At 41.8% G+C, this 21,740-nt stretch overlaps 1 protein-coding gene across 2 annotated transcripts in view; it reads left to right on the forward strand.

The window, feature by feature from the left end:
* Window positions 1–1,718: 1,718 nt before the first annotated feature.
* Window positions 1,719–21,740, forward strand: part of sema5a (sema domain, seven thrombospondin repeats (type 1 and type 1-like), transmembrane domain (TM) and short cytoplasmic domain, (semaphorin) 5A) — a 158,113-nt gene continuing 138,091 nt past the window's right edge. For both annotated transcript variants that reach the window (XR_010803866.1, XM_066676508.1), the window contains exon 1: window positions 1,719–1,849. The gene's annotated coding sequence lies outside the window, so the exon portion shown is untranslated. The remainder of the gene's footprint in view (window positions 1,850–21,740) is intronic.

The raw sequence follows: 21,740 nt of genomic DNA on the forward strand, positions 1-21,740 counted from the left end.
GAGAAGGTGAGGAGCCATGATTACAGCCAGTTAGAGGAAGGAAAACTGAAATAGTCGGAAAGTAAAATCAGACTCATTTGGTCAGAGTGGGGATGCACTTTAAAGACAAGTGTAAACAGAAACAAAGTAAATCAAGATATCCTTCGAATACAAAACACATGTTAATGCTAGGTGTTGAAGGGTCCAGATACTTTTGGCTGCGTGACATTTTGGCTGACTTTTATTTTGAAATGAATGTTCATTAAAAGTCCTGATTATTTTTCTCATTAACTCTAGTGTGCTCTTGACACAGTCACCTCTTCCACACAGTGCTTAGCACTCACCACCATTATCATCAGATCAATCACCACACACTGAACACAGCTCTCTATCGCTCGCTCTCTCTCATTCTCATCTCTCTCTCTCTCTCTCTCTCTCTCTCTCTCTCTCTCTCTCTCTCACACACACACACTCACACACACACACACTTACACATTCTACCTCCCTCTCAACCATTCTCATCTCTCTCTCTCTCTAACACACACACACACACACGTACACACACAAACATTCTCCCTCCCTCTCAACCATTCTCATCTCTTTCTCTCTCTCTCTCTCTCTCTCTCTCTCTCTCTCTCTCTCTCTCTCTCTCTCTCTCTCACACACACACACACTCACACACACACACACTTACACATTCTACCTCCCTCTCAACCATTCTCATCTCTCTCTCTCTCTAACACACACACACACACACACAAACATTCTCCCTCCCTCTCAACCATTCTCATCTCTCTCTCTCTCTCTCTCTCTCTCTCTCTCTCTCTCTCTCTCTCTCTCTCTAACACACACACACACACACACAAAGGTTCTCCCTCCCTCTCAACCATTCTCATCTCTCTCTCTCTCTCTCTCTCTCTCTCTCTCTCTCTCTCTCTCTCTCTCTCTAACACACACACACACACGCACACACACAGGTTCTCCCTCCCTCTCAACCATTCTCATCTCTTTCTCTCTCTCTCTCTCTCTCTCTCTCTCTCTCGCTCTCTCTCTCTCTCTCTCTCTCTCTCTAACACATGCACACACACGCACTTACTTTCTCCCTCCCTCTCAACCATTCTCATCTCTTTCTCTCTCTCTAACACACACACACACACACACACACACTTACTTTCTCCCTCCCTCTCAACCATTGTCATCCCTCTTTCTCTCTCAATTTCTCTGTCCCATTCTAATGTCTCCCTCTCATATTCTCCTTCTCTCTCATTTCTTTCTGTCTCAAATTCTCATGCCTATTCTCCCACTTGCTCCTATACTTTTAGTTCTCCCTTCTTCACCTCTCTCTCTTTCTCATTAATTCTCTCACATCTCTTTTGTACCCCCTTCACAAAGACTTTCTCGATTTCTCTTTCTGCCAATATTTCATTTGGTCTCGTTTTCGTTTATTTATTTATATATATTTTAGTTTTCCCTCTTTACTCTTTTCTCTCATTTGGACACATTCACCTTTCTTTCACTTTTTGTCTTTTTTCTTTCCCTGTTCTTCATAAACGCTTCTCTCTCTCTCTCTCTCTCTCTCTCTCTCTCTCTCTGTTCCATAGTCTCCAGCTCTCTCATCCGCACAGCACAGGCTCTCTTTTTGTACCCCTCCCTCCTCCCGCTCTCTCTCTCTCTCTCTCTCTCTCTCTCTCGGTCTGAAGCTCTTCCTCCACCTCTTCGTGCACACACACACAGACACACACACACACACTCCTCCGCGTGCTCTCAGTGGGATTTTACTCTCTCCCTATTCCTCTGTCCCTCTTTCTGTTCTCCTCCTCCTCCTCCTCCACCTCTCCTGATGAACAGGAATACTCGCACTCTTTCTCAGGTGAGTGACCTCCATCTCTCTCGCTCTCTCTCTCTCTCTGTTTTCATTCCTCCTCTTGTTTTAGTTTAATTCTGGCGTTGCGGGTGAGCATCAAAATCCTGACAAAACGCAGTGTTTACGGATGAAAACGTGGCTCTTGTGCGCGCTGTCCAAGTTTGTTTCTGAGCTAAATCACTTTTAAAGCGCGTGTTATTCGCTGTGCTTTGGATTTCTGAGGTTATTCGCAGTTTGTTTTTGTATGTTTTGTTCGCGCATGCGCAGTGCACTTGCAGATGAATTGACATTACAGTGTGTTGACGGTGAAGGTTTAAAAATGGCTTTAAAATTCAGTTTCACCTCCAGAATGCAGAATGTATACGGTGTCCGCAGTTCAGTGTCCAGAGCGAGTTCAGAGCGGTGATTTCATCCGCCACAGGGTGGCGCTGTCACAGTGTATTTCATGGCGTTGACAGACGGACTCACTGGGCTTTAAATAATGCTTTATAACTTTATTAAATCTGCCTCGGTGATTGATTTTGATGGTGTAATTGGACTGAAGGGTCTCATAGCTCTTTATCAATGTCTGCTTTTGGGCTTTGATTCATTTAATACATTTATTCGCTTTATTTATATCCCCTTCCATTAGAGATCTATAGTAGTGCTCTGAGGGAGGTATCACTTTTCTGTAGTGCTCTATAATAACTTCTAAAGCCATCTATTACAAGTTCACGTTAATTTTAATTATTCTACCACAGCTGTAGAGTAACTAATAATATTTGTGTGGAATATAATGCATTATTCAAATCCACGGAGCATCGCTCTAGGCCTAGGTCTGTTTCTCAAAGGTTTGTAATTGGTCAGTTGTTAAATATAATGCTTTGATTTGGATTGGACAGTGTGGACTTTAAAAATCATATTCATGAAAAACGGTTCTCCGTGCATTTTAATGTAAAGCTTGTGATCTTATAAAACATCTGCAATCATTGGGGGGTTCTTCTCCTTGATGTAGCATCTATTTAGGATATAAACACTGTCATGAAACATTGAATATGGTTCTGCTGTTGTTTTAAGTCACAGAAACGTAGGAGATGTTGTAGCTGGCAAATTTACATTTCCAGCAAATGGCAAACCCACTTTTCCAGTGAGAATTACTACTGTAGTCACGTTACAGAGGTCTGAGATTGTAACATTGGCCGAGGACTCGATTACCCAGGCAGGGCACTGAACCCTGGTCTGTCGTGTTGAGGGCAGCAGTGTTACACACTACACTACACCAACCTAGATACAGCTAATATTCCTCATTCGCACTGTTACTACATATTTACTTGGTTTATGTCTTTGTATTTGGATTGTACTCCTCCTTCACGGTGATAACAGTCTTTACACTGAACAGGGAAGGTTTATACCAGACTAGTACTAATACAGAACATCTCTGTGAGGATTTGATGGCATTCAGCTTTGTGAGAATTACCAAAATAAGGTGCTGGTGATGGATACATAGCTCTGGAGGGTACTGCTCCACAGCAGCACTGGGAAGTGGGCTTTATACCGGTATTGTGACCTTCTGACATTGGACTCATGTGCAGCTGCTCCTGCGCATCCTGTTCAGTCAGATTTGAGATCGCCAGGCGATGACTGTTGTAGTGTTGCGCTGTATAATTGAATCCTGTTTGCTTTGTAGAAAAGTTACACTTTCCGCACCATTACCACAATTTAATTTTTTTTGTGGGGGATTTTCAGCATTGTGAGTGTGAGCAGTGTGTGTGTGTGGAGTGTGTGGAAGCAGCTTTGTGTCAGTGTACCGCTGTTAGCCGCTGACATATCCAATCTCATTTAACACAATAGGACTTGTCAGGTCATTAAGCATAATAGCGTCAACCTTGTGGGGAGACGGAACGTTCTCCACATACACACACAAACACACACACATACACTCACACACACACGACTGGACAGAGTCAGTGCGTTTGTGTTTGAGTCTCCCCGCAGTGGACCGGAGCAGCTGGATGGAAAAATGTGAAACAACTCTTTAAAGAGGCGGCAAATGCAGTTGTTTATGGCTTTGAACACGAACAATAACTTCACCTGTTAGAGTCTCTCTCACAGGAGGTCGAGGGGCTGCAGGTTACAGCAGATTGCAGCATCTTTTATTTTATGCATGTGACACACACACACACACAAACACACACACACACACACACACATGCACATGCAAATACATCAGCAGGACATGTGTTTGTGTCTAGACTCTGTAAAGTTTTCTTGCATAATTGATGTTTAAGTTTGTTTCAGAGAAGGTGAAATCCATCAATATTACCTCAAGTTCTAAATAATTAAAGTTGCCTTCAGTCATTTTTACCACCAAATATAGAAAGCAGTTTTTATGAAAGTAATAATTTTTCGTTTTTACTTCTGTTCCTTTCAAGTGTAACTCACATGAGATGAATAACCAAACCGCAGCGTAGCCACTGATTCAACCACTTTATTCAGACGAGTGGGTCTCCCAAATGGGTTTGGTCGTGTTTACGACGGGTTCAGTACTGAATATCGGACACATCCAGGCCACTAGGTGTCAGTATAGTGGCCGTTTCAAAAAGGCGAAGAAGAATCACAGGAGGAAATGAAGTGTAAACAAAGTGATGGAGATGGCTTTGCTTTGGTTCTAGAGGAACTGAGTCAGAATTGTTAACAGTGGTGGTGAACAGAACCAGACGTCCTCACTTTATCCTTCTAAAGCATGGATTAACGAGATTAACCGATAACGTCGACAACCTGTGATCATTTTGAGCCCTGAAAATTTCACAATGCTCCATCCAGAGACTGTTCTTTGAAAGTGAATGAGGTTAACGAGGCTCTGAATTGTGTTAAAGATACCACTCAGGTTTAACACCACTGCACACTGACACTTGGCAGTGTTATGTAAATTTAATACGGCAGAATATTGAGAGCGTAGTGAGCTGCAGAATTGTAGCTCTGCTTTTCAGAGCCAACAGCTCAGTGTTAAGAGTCTGTTACACTCTACTCTCCCCCACTTTGTCTCCATACAGTGTGTGTGGAAGCATGGGTGCTGAAATGGAGGAGGAAAGTGACCCCTGTCCAGATGGTTCCATTATTTTGGGGCGTCTTTAGCCCAGTCATTGTCCGGAGTTCATTGCCTTGCAGTTGTGCGTGTCCCGGAGGACAGAAGCTGCAAATGTGCTGAATTTTGGGAGAAGTTCAGTTGCTGTAGTCTCAGAATTATGATGCAGTATATGAAGCTGTGCTTGGAAAAGAAAAGTTAAAGGCCCTGGAGTTGTTCGGAGTAGTCTGTAGTTTCATTTTGCATTATATTATATTATATTATATTATATATTGTAATTTAATATTGTTTCTATGTTATCTGACCTCAGAGACTGTCCTTTTATATTGTGTGGAGACTGTACAATGAATGAACAAGTAAAATGATCTTAAATGACTTGGAAAAAATCTATTTCCATTAACTTATTTTTAAAGTTGAGAACTTCCCAAATGAACATTTCATTGCTCATAGTCTACCCTCTAATGGCTCAGGAGACGTAATAACAATTATCCTAAAATTCCTTAGGAGAAACAGGAGACACTGTTTCATCAGTATTAAGGTAGAGCTTAAGAATCTTAATTAGCAAACGTAGCATTTGAGGATATTTTAGGATAATAACAGCATGGGAGCACAATTTGTTCATTAATTCTGGGTGTATATTTTGTTCTTTATCCTGTCAACTTGTTCCAAACCTGTATAGCCTAAAATGCTGCTATCTAAAATGGACAACACAGAAGAATAATCCAGGCTTTTTTTGTTTACATGACACACATTTGCCCCTGTTTATACCTGTGTGATATAATGTCAGAAACCTCATACTGAAGTCTGTTAGAGATTAGTGAAGACTTCATGCAGTTTGAGATGAGCTTTTTGATGATGTACATATGTTAGCAACATGCTAACAGGTTTTTGGTATGAGCTTCCATTATTTCTAGTTGGATTAGCATTTTCGCGCTAGCGCAAATCTAAAGAATCAAAGTTCAGACACTGAGCCTGTGTCAGCTGATTTGGGATAAAGGAAGTAAATGTGGTTGTTGTTGTTTTTTTGTTTTTTTTTCTTTTTGCATACTTGATTCTAGGATGTTTCTTGAGCACTGTGTTGTGTTGTTTGCAGCAGCACCTGTCTGTGTTGATTCCCTCTTGGTCTCAGCTGTGTGTAGAACCCCACTTGGACTTAAGAGGTGTTTGTGAAGCCTGTGAATCAAACACATCCAGAGTCTCGCTCTCGGTTTCGGTCTCAGTGCTGACAGATGTGAGCAGATGACTGAAAGTTCAAAGACACTGCTTTGTCACAGACACATTCAAAGCAAAGTCCAAGACAAGAAAGATCATTTAAAATAAATGCCTTCTGCTCGGATAGGGGGTGTTTCATTTGTAGCTGCGCATGGAAACAGCAAAGTGTTCACTTATATTTAAAAAAAAAAAACACAACAACTTGTACTTAGGCATTCTATCGGAAACACCTCCTGGGGATATGGGAATTGTTGGTTATGGATGATATCTGATCATATTTTCACACACTTAACTGCAAATGCTGATACATCAACATTTATAAAACATGTATTAAATGTACACAGTTCGTAAAGGGACACGTTAAACACCAGTTAATGTTACCTTAACTTATGACTTGGGTTATAACCCCATGAGTAGAGCATTGAATTTGTGAAGTTAGTTATTTGAGGTTTTGACGTTAAAACTGTGTAAGTTATTAAAACCAACATTAGCTTTTTTTATTTATTTTTTGATTGACATTCAGACACATCCTTAAAGCAACACTAGGTAAGATTAGGTTGTATATTACTTTAACTGTACTGTCCTAGGAATTGTGGGGGGGGGGGGGGGGGGGTGGGTTGCTTTAATGTGAAGCACTACTCTCACACAAAAGTCTTTTTAAGGGGCTTAATACATATCTGCTCCTTGTGTTGCCCCATATAAATAAAGGGTATCATTTATTTTGGCTTGTCTACATAAAGCTGCTCAGGAAACCCAAAAAGAGCCCAGTATTTCATGTCCACGTTGTGCTTAACACTTGAGAATAGCTGGAAAGTTTATTAATAATTTGATATACTTTGATCATCTCTAGATATCCATAAAGCCCCATTTAAATTCAGTGGAGTCCTTAATTGTTTGGTATTGTTCCCCCTTAGGGAGCACTTAGGCCAGTCTTTAGCTTGATAAGAAGATGGAAATATGTGATAGGGAAAGAAACCACGAAGCTGCCTGAATACCTAAGGCATGAGTGTCTTACCTTGAAACAAATCTATGTTCCGCTGCAATTCAATCCAATACACTAACCTTCAGCTGGCAATTCAAGACAATCCAGCACTAACCTTCAGTCTGCCATCTAATACAACTCAACAGAATACAACACTAACTTTCAGTCCCTATTAATCACACAGCTGCTCAGGTCTCTCTTCATTGGTGTGGGGACGTTGCCATGGCCATGTCCAGACCCTCGGACAGAAATGTGAAGTGTCCATCAGACACAATGCGTTCGCCGTAGGGAAAGAGTTTGTGGAATAAAGCTTTTGTTGTCACAGATGCAGCGCACCAAGGTTTAACAATGTTGCCATAGCTACAGAGGAAGATGAGGTGAGTCCACGAGGAGATGAGGGATACTGTGTGAGCCCTGACTGAGAAATCAAGGTTAAGTTACAGGATCAATGGTTTTAATTTATTTACAGCTGAGAACATGCACTGATCAGCCATAACGTTAAAGTCCTCCTCGTTTCTACACTCACTGTCTGTTCTCTCAGCAACAATGACCATACAGGAGCACTTTGGGCTGTAGTCCAGCTGTTGCTCTGCATACTTTGTCATCCCCTTTCACCCTGCTCCTATAACCTCAAGCCCACCACAGAGCAGGTATGGCTGGTGGATGATTCGAAGCGCTGCCAGCACACCCATGTGTGCCCCATATGTGCAGCCCAGCTGGGTACCAGCAAGTTCTGTCAGTAGTTAAATGTTGGCGCCACATGTGTATGCCCTCCAGGGTCTGTGATGGGTCAAGGATGTGGTAAACATTGTTTCTTCTGGACGGCCCACCTGAAAACACAACATCGCTCTTAATTAAGACTATTTACCCACGTTGGGCCCATGTGGACCCCATATACAGAGAGTTATGGAGTTGCACACATTTATCTGTGAAGGCTATTCATGGGTCCAACTTATAGCCCATGTCCTAACCCAAACTACACCGAGCCCATGCCGGACTACAGCTGGAGGAGTCCCCTGAAGAGAGCGAGTGTGTGAGAGAGAGGAGCTCAGCAAAGTTTACTACTGCTTCTGTCGTGAGCTGTTGTAAGCAGCGGTAGAACTTTCTCTGCCCTTCTTTTGCAGCTAGCTAACTAGCTTTCAGGAATGTGTGCGTGTGTGTATATATACACATGCAGACTGCAGAGCGCACAGGCACCTGAGGCCAGGTCATATGGTGTTCGTAGATGAGCAAGTAGGGTGTCCAATCATTTCAGTCGGTCCAAATAAAAAGACTGGACAGGTTGTTTTCATTATCCACAGCAGCAGCAGGACTGTGTTTATTCTTTGTTTTTTCAGAACATATGATTTATTCATAGCTATCAGGATGTAAAAAATGATAACAGCAATGTTCCTAAAAGCTTAGTAATCTGGATTTAGTAATCGGAGCATCTCGAGCTTAGTTACTAGTTTTAAAAATAATAGTAATCATAATCATCATCAACATCATCATCATTGTCTGAGCAAATATAGTTTGCAGGTATTTACATTATACACAGTGGACATGTAATGCTTTTTGTACGGGTGTGACCATTTATATTTTATACCTTTATTGAACACGTGCTCTGAATATTTCCTTATCCTTATCCTGCTTTAGATGAAGGTCAGAGCTGGAGAATCAGCAGAAAAACAAAGTGAAGAACTCTCATTTAGAAGCAGAGACCAGTGTTTACTGACAGAGAGATGCAATCAAATGATGTATGTAATATATTATGAAAACTTGACTTAACACTAGAGAATTGATGTCTGCTAATAAATATATAAGGTTTGTACTGATGTTTTTTAAGTGTCTGTGGAAAACAACCAGATGGACACAGTCACAAACCCTTGTTGCGTTAAACTTAATATGATGCAATTCGTTTCCATTTTGTGTTGCTTCTGAATGCTGTTTTTCTCAGGTGTTAATGTTTACTATTGTGAATTAGCTCTGGCTGTGTTTACTGTGAGTATTTTAGATGTATTACGTTAACTGAAGCCCATACTTACAGTATCAACATCTGTCAGACTAAAGCAAACGCACAGACCCAAGTGTCCAAACAGAGCCGAGTGTTTGATTCTCTAATGGCTGAACTGTTTGGATGTCCTTAAATCCTCCGAACTGCTCGAGTACTAAGCTCCATCCTAATATAATACACACCCCCTTCTATGAAGTTAAAGGGTAGATACCATGTAACATTTAATTTTCTTTCATTTTTTAAAGATGATTTTAATATTTCAGTTGTGAACATCTCTCCCAAACTCTCCAGGCCAGGTTTTGTTAGTGTAATTACACAGGTATAAGCACTTATTCAGCCAGCGTTAACTCACACATCGGAGCCTCAAGACTCAACTCAGTCTCACTTTATGGAGACTCGAGACTCACCCCAGTGATTAAGACTCACTCCAGAGACTCGAGACTCAGACTCACCCCAGAGACTCGAGACTTATACTCACCCCAGAGACTCAAGACTCAGATACACCCCAGAGACTCAAGACTCAGACTCACCCCAGAGACTCAAAATTCACCCCAGAGATTTGAGACTCACCCCAGATACTTGAGACTTATACTCAACCCAGAGATTCGAGACTCACCCCAGAGACTTGAGATTCAGACTCACCTCAGAGACTCAAAATTCAACCCAGAGATTCAAGGCCAACTCAGACTCAAATTCTATAAACTCAAGCCTTCACACAGACTCAAGTCTCAGACCCCACTCAAAGTATGAACTCAGAATTGTGTGTGTGTGTGTGTGTGTGTGTGTGTGTGTGTGTGTGTGTGTGTGTGTGTGTGAGAGAGAGAGAGAGAGAGAGAGTGTGTGTGCTGTGAAACAGAGACATGTCTTCACGTCAGAGAAAGTTAGCAGCAGGTCTTCAGCTCATCACTTTCCAGCGCTGATGTGTTTACTGTTGCCCCAAAGCCACACAACTCCATTTCCTTCAGTGTCTGAGTACTTCAAACCACAGCCCACCACCACACGGCGTGTGTGTGTGTGTGAGTGTGTCACTAACAAACCCCCGGGCTCGTGTGTGTGTGTGTGTCATTAACAAATCCCCCAGGCTCGTGTGTGTGTGTGTGTGTCCATAGTGCTCTTATCAAAGAGAGTCGACTGATAGAGAGTTAAATAAAGGCTGACTTTCCTCCTCCACTAATAAAGCTCCACCGCTGCTGCTCTACAGAACAGATTTAATGGGCATCCTGTTTATTCTGGATACAACAAGCACCACCACATTACTGTAGAGAGAGAGAGAGAGAGAGAGAAACTAAGAAACAAGCAGAGAAAGAAGAGGGAAGAGGAGAGCGGAGGATGAATGAAAGAAAAGTGGAAATGTTAGGAAAACTGCAAGAAACAAGCAAACAAATAGCAATAGAGAAATAAGTGAGAAAAAAAGAGAAAGTAGAAAGGTGTGAAAGAAAGAACAGAGAACCTAAGTACAAAAGCAGAGAGAGTGAGTGAGAGAGAGAGAAGAAAGGAAAGGTGGGAGACAATGGAGAGAAAGGAAAGAGAGAATGAAGATATAATGGTGACAGACAGTGGAAGAGGAAAAAGAAATAATAAAAGAAAAGAAGCACAGAGAGAAAGAGTTCAACATTTGTCCATTTCTCAGACAGCACCGTGTCCTATAGAGACTCTCTCTCTCTCTCTCTCTCTCTCTCTCTCTCTCTCTCTCTCTCTCTCTCTCTCTCTCTCTCTCTTCCCCTACTGCTACTGGAGTGAAAATGAGGAGCTCAGACTGATTCCTGAAGCTGTGTGTGTTCTCACTGGTGGAAAAAGGCTGTGTGCAATAAAACAGAGCTTTAATAAACATGCTACAGGAAATCTAACAACACAGCGTCACTCCGCTGCATCCATCACTTTATTGAAACCAGGCTCTTTGAACTGTAGCTCCCTCAGAAACATTTCCATACCCAGCGCCTGCTGTAAATATATTTCTAAATCGCATGAAAATCATCAAATCCGTAAAATTACAGTTCTCATCTTTTTCTCTGTTCTGTCCTCACCTCGTCTCATCTCCCTTCTCATTTCTTCTCTTCTGTCCTTTTCTCTTCCTTTCTCTTCACTTCTGTCTATCTTCTCTTCCCTTTTCTCGTCTATTTCTTTTCTGTATTGTCTTTCTTTTCTCTTTTGTCTATGTCTCTTCTGTCTTTTTTTCCCTTCACTTCTCTTTGAGACTTTATCTGAAATTCAGTAAAGGTTTATTTACTGTATTATATTACGTTTTAGGAATTATGATAATTCTGACAGCTTTATTGTGAGTTAAATGCCAGGGAGATTTCCGCCTTGTGGCTGTTTGTGTGTGTGTGTGTGTGTGTGTGTGTGAGAGAGAGAGAGAGAGAGACAGAGAGACAGAGAGAATGTGTGAGGTAAAATGTCAGTGACTCAGAAGGTAATTCAGAAAAGTGTCTCTCTCTGTGTTTGTGTGTGTGTGTGTGTGTGTGTGTGTGTGTGTGTGTGTGTGTGTTGCTGATTCTCTTCTTTTGTGTTGGAGACGGCCGTTTAAACCTCTCTCTGACACTCGTCTGATACCCAAGGTTTTTTTTTCTGTCCGGATATTTTCGATAGCATCCGACTGGCGGCCGTGTCTCTGACAGGTGAGGCAAAGAGGCTGACAGTGATGTGACAGCGGAGGAGAGGAAAACACCTTCCTTTCTCCCTTCTTCTCCTTTTCCTCAATATAAAACAGCAGCAGAGAGAGAGACCTTCAAAAAAATTTGAAAAAAAATTGAAATTGAGACTGTATAATTGCCCTGCCCCCTTGTCTGAGTCTGTCTAATCACAGCGCTGGATCCACGTTTTTTAAGAACGAGGTTAAACGCATCAAAACAGACACAACGAGTGCGGAGAAATAAGAGCACTGAGTAAAAACAGAGAAAACGGAGAAGAACGAGAACAGAGCAAAAACAGCTAAAAACCAGAGCTTCTGCTCCTCGCTCCTCACTGCTGTGCACTCAGGGTCGGGGTGAACAGCGAGCAGCTCATTATCATTTAAAGGAACAGGTGCTGAAAGCGGGCGTTCTGAACAGGGCTGTTTACACAGGGAGAGAACACTGCTGTGGGGCTTGGACCAAAGCAGGTCACAGACGTTTCATTAAGAACCCGCACTGTGTTCCACTGTGAAGAAGAGGGAGAGTATGGCTTCTTTAAGACTGATATATGTAAATGACTGTCATTATGAATATTCAGGTCTACACTGTTGTGAATGCGATGTCAGAACAATAAACACAAAAGCAACAAATTCACCCTTTAAATCGGGCTCTGTTTCCAGAAAGTGAGAAAAATGTCCCTGTACTGGTTCTTTAATCAGAAATAGCAAGGACTTTGGGGGAAATAAAAAGGAAAAAATCTTTAGTTTATGGTCAGTGTTTTTACTTTGGTTTGCACTGAACTGAAGCAGCCATTAAGCCATTAGGCTGTTAAGGTGGATCCGTGAATTTCCGCAGTGTGTCTGAGATGAGGGTGGATTTGGAGGAGACAGAACTCTCTCTAATCAATACAAAACCTTCTAAAGTCTCTCTGCTTAAAGCACAGTGCTTTCCCAGGCCCAACGCCAAGTGCCGAGTGATCAGACACCGCATCTCTGTCTGATGCCCTTAAAACGTGTTGATTGACTGCTCAGAAATGGATGATTGCTCGTCTAGAGCTTGAGGAAATCGATGGCTTTTTTTTTCTCCCTCCTGAGGAGGCTGCCATTTATATTTGAAGTTTAAACTTGCTTTTCAGTTCTATGCATTTTCCAGGAATGAAGCCTCAGGAAGATCAGTGTGTGTTTTCTGATGGAGGAAAAGGCTCTAAAGTCACAGAGATGGGACAGGAAGTGCTGATCTTTACCCTCGTACTGATAAAACTGTGACCAGAGAACATTAAACAGGGAATATGTTTAGTTTTCCGTGTTTGTTTCTCATGCCCCGCTGAGTCTTGGCCGGATGTGTTTGACTCTAAAGGCTCAAGGCTTCGGGCAATGAAAACACAGCATGGGATTTTCTCTGGTCCTCCAGTCTGACTCTGAATATTCATGTTGTTTATGTAATAACCAGAAAATGCTCAAATATATGTATGTGTGTGTATGTGTGTGTGTGTGTGTGTGTGTACTGAAACCTGTTACTACTGTTTCTATATTATACATTACTCAGTAAAAGATGCTAGGCTTGAAATCACGTCACTGTCAATATCATGATAAACATTTTTCACTAAATAATAAAAATGAATATATTTTGAAGCTATAATCTCAGTAACAGAGTTGAATGTTGAAGCGTAATGTAATCAACAAACACTGAAACAATTTTAAAAACATTCCAGAATAACAGAAAACCCAGACTCATTTTCTCTGCTCCTCTCTGTTCAGAGTCTCCTGTTTATTCTGTGAACACTGGGTTTCCTCTGCCTTTAGCCGTGTGTAATATGTTGTTGTAACCGGACGCTGTGTGACACAGAGTTTTCTAACGGAATTATGATCATTGTTAACCTCAGTAAACAGTACAAAAGAATATATCTGCTCTTAAATGGCACATATAAACAAAAGCAGACAAATTATGAAAGATATAAACATTTTTTTCAATTATATTTGACACTGGATGATCATCATGGCAGTAAGGAGAAGAGAAAATGGCCGTTTAAAGGGCACTTAAGGTTTATTCTTTATAAAAATATTTGATATATATAATTTATAATGATTTGCATTTTGTTATGAGTTTAATGTATACACACTTTGCATATTTTTCATAATCTATGAATGTAATCTTTGAAATATAATGTGAACAGACGTCTCTAATCGTGACTGTGATGTCAGAACCATGCGCTCCTTTAACTCTGGCCACCTGCTTCTGTTCATGAGGTGATGTGGAGTATTTTTCCTGTGGACAGTGGAAGATGTGGGAAAACACTAAAATTTTGTGCTGTTCCTTGCTGTCAGAAAGCGACTGGTTCCCAATAATCCACACACGTTTTTTTTTAGTAAAAAATATGTAATAAATCTGATGGAAATGAAACATCTTTGTAAATAGCTGGAGCTGTGAGTCCAGGCCGAGAGCATTTACAGCCTCACCTTGTTGGTGACTCCACCGCTGACTGGACGAAAGGGTTTTTTGTACCTCGCTGTTGTGCTGTTCTGGGTTAAATGGCATATGGAGGTGTTATGGGTGGAGGGGGGCGGCATGGTGGGCACATTTCCTGTGGACCTGAGGCACATTTTCCCTGGCCAGAGCGAGAGTGGTTTTGTGGCGGTCTGGTTCAGGTGCTTAAAAATAGTCTGTGGAGCACAGCAACAAGGGCCACTCTGTCCCCTGCTGGTCTTTAGCTCTGTGGCGTTTTTTTGGACTTTGCTTCACGGATGATCCGAGCAGAACCGAAAACATTCTCAGTGTAGGGCTATAGAGACCACATTATTATGATTCAGGAAATGGTCCTTGCCTTGGGTGTGTATTAGGTCAGCATTAACAATGGGGAAATGGTGTCCCAATCCGATCTTATATCGGTATCGGGTCAGATATCGAAGCCACTCACTCATCAGATATCGGACGGACAGGGCCGGTCCACTTACCAATCCGTATTCCAGTCCGGAGTTTGTGCTGAACCATGAATCGGCTGTAACCGTGTAACGAGATTCCGTTCCACATCTTACCGTGACTGAAACGTGTTCTATTGAAAGTGTATTAGGACACGAATGGAGACAGAGAGGAAATGAGACAGAAGAGAGAAAATGTGATACAGAGAGAATGGAGTGATGTTTTTGATGCGGAGTCATTTTGCTTTTTCATAAAGATGTGGGTATTTTTGAAAACGCTGTTTGTTGTGGACGAAGATTATGATGTAACAAACACAAAACTAACGACAATAATCACAATAGTATTAATGTAAAACAAGCTCTGGTATCGGCATCTGTATCGGTGTCGGAAGCGGTGTGTCTGAATCGGATCGGACCTGAACAAATGTAGATTTCTGTTCATCACTAGTAACAGTCTCTACTCTTCAGTGATGGCTTTTGCTGTGGGGATTTGGTTGCATTAAGCCATGATAGTTAGGTTCTTGCTCTCCTGCTCATCCCAGTGGTACTGGATAGAGTTCCATCACTCCAGTGAACAGCGCCCTACTGCTCCACAGCTCACAACCCTACCACTGGAAGGCTTTATACCTCTCTGGTGGGCTATTGGCTTTGGAGATGGCGAGTTTAGGCTCATGCAGCTGTTCCAGAGCCTCTCCTTTTTTGTTCATGCTTTTCTAGAGGATAATCAAACTCTACACATTATAAGAGCAGACCGCACTCATCTCTGAGGTTGGCTACACATTTTGCGCATGGCTTTGTCGAGACCAGACCTGGTTTTGAGTGGAAGCAGGATTGTTTTCAGCGTCAAAGAGCTCGGGTCTGATCAGAGGGCCTTCCTCGCTGCTGAGTCTCGTGGGGAGTCTCTCTCTAATGCTTTCCTCTCAGTGAGTGATGACAGCTAAATATTATTGGTCATTTAAGTGGGAGAGAAGCCCAGTTGCCCCTGAGTAATTACCCCGAGCCAAGAGAGGGAGTTACGTGTTTTCTGACATTCACAGCATCCCTCGAGGCCGAAGACGAGACCCCCCGTCGTCTCACTCTGCCGTCGGACCGATGACCTTTAGCTCACTGTCTTCTCGCTCTTTAATTCATTCAGTTATTCCCTTCCTGCATTACATCAGCTATGATCTCAACCTTTACCTGCCTCAACTCCTCCTAATACAGAGGGAGAACCACTTCTGGTTCCCTGAAGAATGTTCTGGTCGTCCATTAGCCTTTGGTCAGCGAGCCTGGCGTAGTTTTACAATGGCGATCACTGGATTAAGTGACCTGATGGTGGTGAGTTAGTGTCTGTTGCGCTGGTACAAGTAGATCTGTCAGATCAGAAACGAAAAGACCAGAAAAGATAGGTTTTCCTAATCCAGAGATCATAGAGTGAATATTGATTACTGAAACTTAGGAAACATCAGATACTAACACCCCCCCAAACACACTTAGAGAAACTCTGAGTTCCTGCACCCGTTCCTTTCTGCATTGTGCTCCATGCAGTGGGAATGGGATTTTAATTGTGCAACGACTGTGGAATGACATTAGCTGAGCAGAACAGAGTGTAGTTTGGATGCTGCCAGTTGCCAGTTAGTTTACTAGATAATTTTTGAGAAAAGACTCCCAACATCATTTCTACAGATTTTACTTTTTAAACAACTGGATAAATGACTGGAACAGTCAATTTCAAAATTTGCAGTGTTTTGTTAATTATTAACCATCGCCAGGTCCTCACTGCTGTCCCTCGTCTCACACAACATTATTTTATTCTGAAAAATGAATGCTGTTAATTCTGTATGATGCCAGTCCGTTAGCATTAGCATGTTAACTGTAGCCCCATTCAGATTGTATTAGTTCAGACGGCAATGAAAAACTAGATTCTAGTTTCTAGTTCCCGTTGCGTTCACATTATATCGAGCATGAAAACCCTAGGTAATTCAGCCTGTAATTTTCTCAGAGGAAAAACACAGACATGGACGATTAATATGGAAATAAAAACTACAGAGGACCCCCATAAAACAGAGATTTACCCCAGGACTTTTTACACTTCTGGTTTTATATTCTTATGCAATATATAAATAGTACAACATACAAATGTTACTATTTTGTTAAAGAGCCATTGTTGTAAATAAGATGTTTAATAAAAAAGTGAGGGTAAATAAATTATACTTTGTGTTCTTGTACAAATTAAGTGCTGTACAATTTATTTTTAACATCAAAGTGGGATTTAAGATGAATGAAGATGGCTGGTTGTGGAGGTGTGTTTTTAAAGTTTTTTTTTTTTTGCTGTGGCTTCCATTTAATTTCAGAGCCAGCCGTTAATGAACATTACAAAAATTGGGCATAACGTGTAATTATCACATATTCTCTACAGCAAGGGGCTTGATTTTGCTCTTTGCTGTTGTTATACTGTAATTACAGTCCTGTTATTCGTGCACAATTCATTAAAGCTATGAAATGAACCCAGCACCAACTCAGAGAGCATCTCATTTTTTAAATGAACTGCAGACCCAGCACTTTTTTTTATATATTTTTATATATTTTTTAACAATAGCTTTCTTGTTCCTTCATTATCCGTGCAGCACAGTCCTGTCCATATGCTGTGCTTTCAGAAATGTTAAAACCTGTTAATAAGCACCAGGAAACCGCACCTCCTTCTCAGACAGGAAGCTCTGCTGTCTTTGGAAGCAATTAGACGCATAGTTCACAACCAGACGGAAAATTAGCTCCACTCAGGTTTACTCAAATTGACCTCCTCGGACGCTCTTAACCTCAGGTGGACGAAGGATGCATGGGTGATGTGTTCAGGAGACATTTTGTTTAAACTTTAATAACTTGAACATTAGTTAAGACAACAACAAACTTTATATTCCACCTTAAACTCGAAAAGCAGAGCTTTCCAGGGACGTGGCTCTATTCATCAGCAGTAAGAGCACGAAACTAATAACACTTGCACAAGCAGGGAAACAGGATCTCAGACCTCTGTGAATAAACAAAGGAGATTTTAAAGGGGCCTTATTCTCCCTCTTCTCCACAGTGGAACACAGTTCTGCTTCTTAATGAAACGACTGTGACCTGCTTTGGTCCAAACCCCACGAGCCCCACAGCAGTGTTCTCCCCCTGTGTAAACAGCCCTGTTCAGAACGCCCGCTTTTAGCACCTGTTCCTTTAAATGATAATGTGCCGCTCGCTGTTCGCCCTGACCCCGAGCGCACAGCAGTGAGGAGCGAGGAGCAGAAGCTCTGGTTTATAGCCATTTTATCTCTGTTCTCTTTCTTCTTCGGTCTCGTTTATTTTCACCTCATTATGGTGCTGTACATAACCAAATACAACACATTCTCTGTCAATCCCAAGAACCATTTCACCCTGCACCGTTCAAATTATGAATGGATCTATGTAGAACTCAGTAATAAACAGAACCATGGTTTAACTAAAGAACCCTTGAAGAACATTTTTTTTAAAGTGTGTAGGTTCATTCTTTAAAGAGTTAAAATAAAAATAATGGAAATGAATAATACACAGAAGCAGAGAAACATTAAATTGTTTTACAATTAATTCTTTACTTCACACATATTTAAAAGACAACCTTTTTAAGTGTAAAATAAAATGACATTTGAGTGCATGTGTATTTGAGGTCCTGTGATTGTGCAGTCTTGGGAAATGATGTTTTTGACACTGACACTGCGATTGGCTGATTCACAAAAAAATGTCTCTCCAAGTTGAGACACTTACAATCATCATAACTGAGTTTTATTTGAGTGGTGGGATGTTTTAGCATATGCAGTTGAAGTGCAAGTGTGTGTGTGTGTGTGTGTGTGTGTGTGTGTGCAGCTGGCTGTGTTAAATGGTGGTCCTCCATGACTTAGGAATTGTAAGCTGTTAGGAACAGCACAGTGCCTACTTTTCCCTGGGGAATAAACCTGGGCGCCACATGTGCAGTGCTATGGAGCGTCTGACTGGAAAAGCACAGTCATCATTAAACCGAGGGGCGGTGGGGCTCATTAAAGGCATTATTTATTCTCGCTGTGATGTTTTATCGCCGTCACAGAGTCACGTTTCTCAGGCGGGAGGTGAATACCTCATTGTTCTGGACCTTTTATTTTTTTATATTACTCCTCGACTGAAGTTTGAAGGCTGCGCTGATGGGGGGAGGATGTTTCTTGGCTCACGGAGGTGTGTGAAATTTTCCACCCCTGTGTTTTGTTTGTTTACACTTTTTCTTTTACGCACTGTTTGGGGATCTGCTTTTAACTTTGTACAAACTCCAGAGCAACTTCTTCTACTTTTCCTACAGTTGCATGCCCTGATGAGTTTATTAACAGAGAAATAACAGCTCTACTTTTTCCTCACTGCATTTCGGCGCTGTTTTTTTTAATCTGATGTGTCAAAAAAAAAAAAGTTCTTGTGATTGAGATTGTCAAGGTGCAAAACATGCAGGTGAAATATCCTCCTTCCTTTAAAATATGACTGAAATAGTGCTGCTAACTGTCAATTTACCTTCAGATTTTAAGCAACACCCTTAGTTCACGGGGGGAAGGCGACAGAGCGGCTGGTCCCATGAGAGCGGGCAATTTTGAGTTCCTGACAGGCGGCGAGTGACGGATTAAGCTGAGATTTCCTCTTCTTTATGCGTTATGACTCGAAGAAGTGACAGAACCGAGTGATTGGTCTGAAACTTGGACGAGCGTAAAGCTGCAGGAGCGACTTGTCTGCGCTGGTGTGAAGTCGTAAGATGAGAAGTCACAGTTGTACCCGCTGTATTCACACACTGTAATCTTTTATTCATCTTAAAGGAACACTAGCACTGTCCTGAAATCAATCAGGAAGGAGGGTGGTGGTGGTTGCCTACTCTCCTCCAGAAGTTACATAGTGCAGTTTCTGCAGTGCTGAGCAGTAACGACAGAGGCCCTGTTGACCCTGTTACAGCTCAGAGGAGTGTCAGAAATATTGTGAAGCTGTAATTGTATGGTACAAATATCACATAGTTTTCCTTTAAGGTTTCCCTTCGTGTGGAAAGAGTAGATTCTAAACTTTCAGTCCATAACATATTTGCTTAATTTAATCTTCTCTCTCTCGCTATTTCAAACCTTCCCTCTCTCACTCTCTGCACTCTACCTCTATTTCTTTCAATCTCTCTCTGTTATTTTTCTGTCACTGACTCTCATTTTTTCTCTCTTTCTCTGTTATATCCCTCTGTGTGTGTGTATCTCTCTCTCTCTCTCTCTCTCTCTCACGTTCTCTGTCTCACTCACACTTTTATTCAATAACAGTAAACTGTAGAAAATGAAATCCTTATCTTTTCTCTGTGGATGATTTTCTCAGGGTTTTCCCGCGCTTTGCCATTTGCCTTGAGCTGAAAATGTACAGCGTCTAAAAACGAAGGTGCAATTATGAAAACTGGGAAAAATCAAGTTGAAAAAATAAACAACAGACCTTCTGCAGTGCTCAGGCGATCAAAAAAAGGAGACATCTTCATGTGTTTTAATCTGTCACCTGCTAAATAAAGCTGACGTTAGAAAGTGAGACGATGAACAGAGTTCATAGTTTCTGTCTAAATCTTGAGGAAACGAGGTCCAATCAGAGCAGTCAGGAATAAAACAGGCAGGGTATAACACACACACACACACACACACACACAGAGTATGTATAACTCAGATGTTTATCCCCTGTCATCCATGCACATGTCATGGGTAATGGAGGCAGAAAATATAACCGCTGGTTAATAATTCACATTTCTATTTCAGCTCTCACAGTAAACTGAATTACAGCGTGCTGTATGTAACAGTTATGTAGCGCTGAGGGACATCTTTTATGATTTGACCACAGATCAGGTCCATGTTTACACCGGATATGCCTTAATCCTTATTAAGTTATTACCTTCACGTTTCCTGTATTTTACAAATGTAATAATCGGATTATGTTTAATAATTAAATATGTCCAGTTTACAGCCTCCTCTGACAGACCTTTTCCATTTGTGTCCATGTCAAAGTATGAAAAACGTGTTTGATGCTTGTGCGCACAGCTTGGATAATCCTTGTTGAAAGCATTGCTAACACTCCGGAGCAGCTGCACATGAGCCTGAGGTCACCATGCTCAGTGCCAAAAGTCTACGGTGGGAGTGGGGAAGGGCTGTGGAGCAGTGCACACGTGGAGCTACATCAAATACCTTTAGGTTTATTTGGAGCGCCAGAAGTAATCATCCAACATCAGCACCTTATTACACACCTCACTAATGTTTTTGTGGCTGGATGCCATCAAATCCTCACAGCAGCATTCCTGTTTCTGCAGGAAACGTGGGCGAGCGTCTTATTAATCCCCTTCAGTTCAGAGGAAGCTCTGATTTAGCAGATGTCAACCCAGATTTCTTCAGGTTTGTGTTAGGACTTGGTCCAAAAGCAGATGTCCGCTGAAAAACATCAGCAGAAAAGTCTTTTGATCATCGCAGTTCTACCCAAACGTCCATAGTTTGTCACGCGAAGATGACCCCGCAACTCGACAGGACACAATAATAACACAGCTGCTCAAAACCAAACACTGACCAGTCTGATTACAAACAGGAACCAAGACGAGAGCGGCTAAAACCATCACAGGGAAACATCTGCAGCAGCTCTGAGACCGCACACGGGACCCCTCCATTACCGAGGGTCACAGGGTGGACACTGAGGCGAGCTCTGGACACAAATAGAGTCTGAGTGAGGAGGTCGATGACTGGTAATTACATGAATGCATTGAGAACGATGTTCGGTTGTTCAGGAGAAGGACGAAGTGTACCTCCAACAGGAAGAGATTTCATCCGAAACAGGTTTGGACCATTCGTCTTCGTCTGTGTTCACTCATTGTGGACCTCCCTCAGTCTCACACACAGGAACACATGCTTTCTCTTTTATCCTCTCTGGACAGCTCAACACTCCGGAGGAGAACTCATACACAGCCCAGTTCTGGGACTGAACGGAGGATCTCCTGAGGACTGGACATTTTCTTGGAGGAATCATGAAAAATGACAGAAAACCTTCACCCAACAACTAAGACTAAACCAACTTTTCTATAATTACTAGCTAAAAACAAAGTTCCACTGGTCAACAGTCCAGAGCCAGCAG

This window comes from Hoplias malabaricus, chromosome 1, assembly GCF_029633855.1.
Source record: "Hoplias malabaricus isolate fHopMal1 chromosome 1, fHopMal1.hap1, whole genome shotgun sequence".
NCBI classification, from domain to species: Eukaryota; Metazoa; Chordata; class Actinopteri; order Characiformes; family Erythrinidae; genus Hoplias; species Hoplias malabaricus.